Source organism: Macrotis lagotis, chromosome 2 (genome assembly GCF_037893015.1).
Source record: "Macrotis lagotis isolate mMagLag1 chromosome 2, bilby.v1.9.chrom.fasta, whole genome shotgun sequence".
Taxonomy (NCBI): domain Eukaryota; kingdom Metazoa; phylum Chordata; class Mammalia; order Peramelemorphia; family Peramelidae; genus Macrotis; species Macrotis lagotis.
The window spans coordinates 91,413,372-91,420,995 of NC_133659.1; the positions used below are offsets into that span (position 1 = coordinate 91,413,372).

At 37.5% G+C, this 7,624-nt stretch overlaps 1 pseudogene; it reads right to left on the reverse strand.

The window, feature by feature from the left end:
- Positions 1-2,324: 2,324 nt before the first annotated feature.
- Positions 2,325-3,988, reverse strand: LOC141511911 (sigma non-opioid intracellular receptor 1 pseudogene; annotated as a pseudogene).
- Positions 3,989-7,624: the final 3,636 nt, after the last annotated feature.

The window sequence follows — 7,624 nt, forward strand, 5'->3', positions numbered from 1 at the left end:
TCAAGTAAACACAGTATGATTTGCTCTGCATTCAGACTCCATAATTTTTTTTTCTGGATGTAGATGACATTTTCCATAATAGGTCTTTCACGATTGTCTTTGCTCTTTGAACTGCTGAGAGGAGCTCCATCTGTCATAGTTGATCATTTCACAATGCTGTAATTAATGTACAGAATGTTCTGATGGTTCTGCTCATTTCAGTATCAGTTCATTCGAATTTTTTCATGCTTTTCTGCAGTTCAGCTGCTCATGATTCCTCAAAGAATTCTAGTACTCCTTCACATTCATATTCCATAATATTTTAGCCATTCCCCACTTGACAGGCATCCCCTCAATTTCAAATTTTTTACCACTAAAAAAAAAAGAACTGCTTAAAGATAATTTTATGGGGCTTTTCACCTTTAATTTCTTCACTAAAAATTACCTGTTCATAGAGTGTTGTTTTTCTTAGTGAATTTTGCATATCTTTTCCCCCATAGTCTGTATTTCTTTATCGGACAGTAGCCTTTTTTTAATGATTGTCTTGAAATATCCTTGTTTATTTACAATTTTTCTTCATTTTCTCTAATTTATTTTTTTATATTCATGAAATATTTAGTGAGACAGATTGACAGCAAAACAGAAATGCTTTGTTAAGGGTGGTAGGAAGGGTCTGGAGAGCCTCTGATTCCCCCCCCCCCCATCAGATAACAGCTCTGAATTACCAGGAATCTTAGAGGAAAGACTGTACTCCACCATCCTGAGGTGGTGACTCAGGGAAATCAGGTCCAAATGTATTGAAACTCTAGGATTCCTTATTTCCTAATGATTGGAGAAGGAAGCCCAATTTTCCTAAGGAATTGAATGGGGAAAGACAGAGAAATCTTATTGTTCAATGGGAAGATTCAAACATAGCACCAGATTCTGAGTTTGAAGACCTAGATTGAGATCTCAGTAAAGTGGTGGATACTTACGAATATGGTGGACAAGATAAAGTCATTTCTTGGCTGAATGTGATTCATCTGAAAAATGAAGAAAATTCAAGAGGGTTCCAAAAATATTTAAAAGCTTAAAATCATGCAGAGACTTTGGGGACGATAAAATGTTTGGCAATAATATAATCTGAACTGAATTTTGTCACTCCATTCCCAATCAATAAAGGGACATAAGACACCAGATTCTTTGCTACTATCTCTTCTTTGCGGAGGATGGAGGAGTGGGGATGTGACCAGAGGTCCTTCTGCCTTCTCATCAGTCCCACATGCCCCAGGAGCCCCACCCTGTTTTCCTAGAATTAATTCCTAGAATTGGTTTTGCTAGATTAAAAGGTCTGCAGTTTGTTGTTCTTTGAACATAGTTCCAAATTTCTCTTTTTTAACTGCTTTGAGCCTGAACCACATGACTTCATATATAATTATATAGCTTGATATATTTTTATATTAAAATGGACAAGTTACTACTACCCTAGTTTTGCTCTCCTTGTGTACAAAAAAAGGCATGAGTTGAATTTTCAAGGTTTACTTAGTTCTAGCATTCTCTAAAGCAGTCCTTCATTGTCCTGATGGATTGTAGTTTCTTAACCTGCTCCCTTCTGCCTCCATGCTGTACATAACAAGAATTTTCTGAAATCCCATACCCAATAATTTCTTACAGAAGAATAATGTTCCATCACATACATATGGCATAAATTTTTGGCCATTCCCTAATTGATAGGCATCCCTTTATTTTGCAGTTCTTTGCCACTACAAAAAGAAATTTGCTAATTGATATAACTAACAGAATGCTGGAGATACTCCCTTGGATGAATAGGCTCAGCCCATTTTCTAAATCAGTCTGCCTCACCCCAGTCAGTCACATAGCCTGTGATTCTTGTTAGTTAGCACTTTTGGGTCCTACCCCTCAAGGGCTCTGAAAAGAGAGATGAAGGGTTTTGGAGGAGCCACAATTGGAAGAGGAGGAAAGTCCCAATATTGGCAGCACCTAACTGGAAGGCAGGAACAAGAGAGAATACTGTGGGAACCAGAAAGGGTAGAGAAGAAGCCACTGGCCCCTTTTACATAACCAGGAAAGGTATTTAGACATATAAGGTATCTGATGAGGGTGAGTGTGGGAAGTATCATGGCTCCAAATTGGGGGCAAGGACACACTGTGGAAGAATAAGTACTCTACTCTCCCAAACTGCTGCCCAGGGAGTAGATTTAGGGTCATTTCGGGTTCAACTCTCTAAGGTTTCTATATCCCTGTATTTAAGTGTATGTCAGATGACAACCCCACTGAGAGTTTGGCTTCTGTATGCTTGTGAGAGTCAGACCATCTCCATATCACACACATTCAAGCTATCCTCATCAGTTCTGGGTAGGGGAAGGGGTCTCAGAAGGTGGGAGAGTGGTATGTGATGAGCTCCACACAGTGCCCGACCACGTGTCCAGAGTGTAGAAGAGGCTGAGGTAGTCCTAGGTACTGAAGAATGTTTCTGCCAGTGCATGGTCCAAGGCATGAGGGGATGAAGCACTGGGCATACTCCACCATCCAAGTACCAATTCCCCACCACACTGCAGTGGTCTCTCCATCTCGTGATCAATGCTGTAGTCTAGGGAATAAACTTCACTCGTTGTTCCATCCCTCCACTGGTTCAAGGTTCCAGAGATGACTGTGTCCTCGATTTCAGTCCATTCTCATCCAGAGTGGCCACCAGTGTGGATGGTCATCCTCGGAATGTGAAGCGGTCAAGAGGAACATGGAGTCCATCCAACTGCTGGCGTTCACATACACCCACTGCAGGTCCTTGTCTGAGAGCCTGTGGTCCAGGAGCAGCCACTGCTTCTCCAGGGTGAGTGAACAAGGCCATCTCAGCTGCCTTGCTAGGTGAGCCATCTTCTCTCACTGAAGAATGAAACCCTTGGTGTCCAGCCAGAGCTGGGTGCCCCACACTTGGGGGCACGCGAGTTCTTCACAGGTTGCATCCCGGCACTCCTGGCACCAGGAGGCCAGATAACTCCCAGTAGGGAAGGGGGCACTGGGGGAAAGGGAACAGCTCAGCACACTGGGTGGGAGGGAGGGGAAAGAGGCATGGATAAGCTGGAGATCGGACACGTGGAATCCAACAGGTCTCGGGATGGGGAGTGGGGTGGCAATAAAATAAATAAATAAACAAATGAATAAATGAATGAATGAATGAATAAATAAAATAGTTTTTTTTAAAAAAGCAATTCATTTTCCTACTCTTGTCTTTAGGTCCAAAAAGAACAACTTTCTCCCTCTTCCATGTTAAATATCCTGCATGTTGTGGCCACACTGAAAATATTTGAATTGATTTATCATTTTTGTTTTGTATTCAGAATAAATTGCCCTAGTTCATAGCTTTCAAGAGTTAGAACAGTTTGGAATCTCAACATATATCTAGTCTTAGTTTCTTTTTCAAAGATAAGAAAATTGAAGATGAGATAATGTAAGTAGACCTATTGCTTTTCCAATTTATTCCTATTATATACAAATACATAAACACATATATTATATGCAAATATATATGTATATATGTATTTTTATTTAATGCATATAATGTTAAATGAAATAATTAATAATAAAAGTCTCTCTCTCTCTCTCTGTCTCTCTTTCCTTCCCTTCCTTTTTTCCTATTTCCCTGTTTTCAGTTTTATGATGTCAATGCATTTAATTATCCACAATTTAAGACCTGAAGAAGCATGTTAGAATTGGGAAGACTTTAACATAATGACAGTTCAGAGCAGTGTTTGCTGTTTGGAAATGTATATTACCCAGAAATACAGAAAAATGAGCTTTGGATCATTGCTTAATACAATTTAAAACTTTGGACTTACAGAAAGGATGGAAATGACATATGGAGTGCACAAGGGTGATTTTTCTTATCAAATGTGGTGAGTTTTCTCTGCACCAAATGTAATTTTTATATATTGACATGTTACTATAATTCACTTATTTCTGACCCAAGTATTACATTTTACATTTACAGCATTGTAAGAAGTTCTGCCATCTCTAGAATCTGCTTTGAAATACCTTATGACATTACAAAAATATCAACTGTATTTAATCTCATTATAAAGAAGAAAGATCTGTCCTATTTTTAACAGGTCCTTTCATTTATTTTGCATACATGTGCATTATATGTGTTGTATTATATATACATACATATGTTATGCATGTGTATGTGTATATACATACGCACATACATAAACAAAACATGCAACATTATTTCAATTGACATTATAATTGACATTCTGAGAAACACTGTACAAAGATAAAAATAAACAAGTATACAGTGGTATAGAAATTGACTGTTTGCCCATTGACTATTTATTGTGCTGAAACAGTAGGTCATATTGATGAGAGAAATGCTACCGCAAAGCTAATACTAAGTTCAGAAGAAATAATCCAAGTATTTTGCTAAGTCATCCTGAAAGGAAAATGAAATCCAATGTTATAAGAAAAATCTTAAGGCAGTATTTCAGTCCTTTTGGAAATAAGATTCACTAGTTCTCTAGGCCAGCAAAGATATCATTTATTTACTCCAAGGGGAAACTAGAAATCACAAGTATGGTAACCCTATATTAGACTTTCACATAAGAGAGGAAAAAGTCATAAGAGCTGTGAAAAAAATTAAAAGCCAAAAATGCATAATAATTTATAGAAGCATCAATATTTTAACATCTCATCATATATGGCATATTGTTACATGGAAAACTTCTGCTTATCAATTAACTCAATTTTATTTTGCAGTAACACAATATAATAAGTTGTAAAAAAGGAGAAAAAAAGGCAATTCAATAGATTTGAGCATTTAGGTAGGCAGTCCAGAAGGATGGGGAAGTTGTGTTAAAGGTTGAACTACAGATCATTCATGGTTTGGCCTATTGTAACTCAATTGATTAATTTGCTGCTGTCCTCTTTGATTTAAATATTCCCTGTTTTAGCTACTTCAGTGTGTGGATCAAGGAGGTGATACCGTCCTGGGGTTTCCCCTCCCACTGGCTTAGTGTCGAAGAGAAAGATAGTTTCAGGAAACATATAATGAAAATTCTGTTGAACAAGTGTCAAGTGAAGTAGAAAGTAAAAGGGTTCACACTGCTGTGTTGGACCTCCATGGCTTCTGAGTATTGAGAACTGACTGAGGTCGATTTTCAGAAAAAAAAAAAATTCCAAATATTCCCCTAATCCCCAAAAGCAAATAAAAAAAACCTGTATATAGTCAGTTAAAACAAGAGCTGGAGCTGACTGTGGCTCAGAAAATGAACTTCTTATAATAAAGAAAATAGGAAAAACCTATTGAACTAACTAATTATGACTCAAATAATGTCCCTTGTAAATGTGAAGTGAAGATAGAACCAGATGGTGGAGAGTGATTAAGAATTTCCTTCAGCTTTCTAGGGTTTTCCTTGGAAACAACATTATTCAAGTTCTAAACATATTTTGGAGTGACAGAATATAGCACTCCTCCCCGCCAAAACTCCCATTAAAGCAAAGTGGAGAATCTTCCTACAAGGTCTGTCTTGGATGGAGCATGAGAATGGTCAGGGCAAGGAACTGAAAACAAGTACTTCAGCCATGGGGTGAGGCAGGGACCAATCAAAGGTTGTGAGCTATCGGAGTAATCTCCAGGGGACCCTTTGAGTCCAATCTCAGCAGGTCATTGGCACACCAGACCTAATGGGAGAACTCCAACACAGATATCCCAGACCCACATTCAGTCAATATAAAGACTGAATAGCATAGTCCAGACAATTAGTCATTAGCATCCCCAACATGGAAAGCCTAACCCAGTGAACAAGCTACTAACATTTCCAACTTGGAGGGCTCATAGAACAAACTTCTAGAATTTCCAAGGCAGATACCCCAGTGAGAAAACTGCTAGTGTTTCAAACTCAGATAACTCAATGACCAAACACCCTGGCATTCTGATTGTGGATGGCCTGAGGCCAGTGAGCAGGCCTCCAGAGTTCTCAAAGCTGAATCTCTGTGATGGGGTTCCTCCCCACAACAAAGGTAACCTAGGATAGTGCCTAGTACCAAAACTCAAAATGAGTAAGAAAGGTCAGAAAAAACAGGGTTTTAGAAAAGCAAGGCTATACCTTGGAGATAAGGACAGACAAAACATGATCTCAAAATAGGATGAAAGAAAAAGCACTATATGTGAAGCTAAAGAGAAGAAAATTGCATGGTATAAAAATCCACTTAAACAATATTGAGAGACTCCTCTGAGAAAAATTGGCTTTTATTGAGAGGAGAGTATACTCCAAGTCTCACAAAGGTAGTGAAGATCAAGGAGCCCCGAATTGACAGTCAAGCAAAATTATATGGCTTAATGTGATCCCCTCCTCCTCTGTATTGTACTTCTCTCTTGACTCATTGGTTAGTCTTTTGGGTTACATTCTACTCATGAAAATCTACCCCAGCCACAAAGAAAAGAATGAAAGGGCTTTCATAAAATATTACCTCACCATCCAGGTGGTGAGAACTTCAAAAAGACCTTCAATAATCTTCTATGTCTATCTAAATGAAACAATGTCTGAGCATGCAAGTTTTTCCACTACTACAGTAAAAATAGTCTTAAGGAATGCAAGGATTTTTTTTATGGGAAAAAGTCTATTATCCTTCTAGTAGTAAAAGTAGTCTTATCAAAAATTAGGAGAGTGTTCCACCTGTTTGGAATACAAGGGGCTTTCTTCTACAAATAGTTTAAGAATAATAATTTTTTCTTTCCTTACTATTTCTTAAGCCTGAGAGGACTTCGCTAGGAATATTTACCCTGAAATGGAATCAAGGCAGTATTTTTTTTAACCTAGAGAACTAGTGAATCTTATTTCCAAAAGGACTGAAATTTTGCCTTACAATTTCTCTCATCCTGTCTGCCTGGGACCCATCTTCTTCTTGGAACTCCCTGACCAAACAACCCATACACACACTTAGACACAATGGAGGAAGATGAACTCATCAGGCTTCTCTCTTTTCCTCCGGAGACATTCAATATCTTTCTGTATCTGCACAGTCCATTCCAATCTCCAATTCAGATGACTTGTTTAGATCTTATTTTCTGGTAAAGGAATTTTTTAACACAACATCTTTTCAGACTTAGACTCATGTTTTCAGTAGACCATAAAATTCTAGAGTTATTACAATTCACATTTTGTCTTACTCACTGTCACATCAATATATGTATTTTAGGCTAACAAAAATAAAACTTCCACAACTAATGTGTTGAAAATTATCAAGTTAACTTGAGCTTATAACATTTATATTAGATGATTGTCTTAGGACAAAGAGTATCCAGCTAGTGACATACAAACAGTCTTAACCTCTTGTTCTTCATTAAAATAACAACTCAAGCATCCTTAAATAAATTAATTTCCTTCCTTCCCAAGATATTTCTTTTCTTTTCTTTTCTTTTCTTTTCTTTTCTTTCTTTCTTTGTTTTTTCTTTCTTAGAAGTGAACTTTAATTTTTGTATTACAATTATTACAATAATTTTGTTATAAAAGTAAACATACCCCCCAAGAAGATGAGAAACCTCACGAATAGTGAGAGACATAGAGAAAAAGAAATGTACTTCAGTCTGTGTTCAGATTCCAATGACTCTGTCTCTGGGTTGAATTGCTTTCTTTATCATAAATCCACT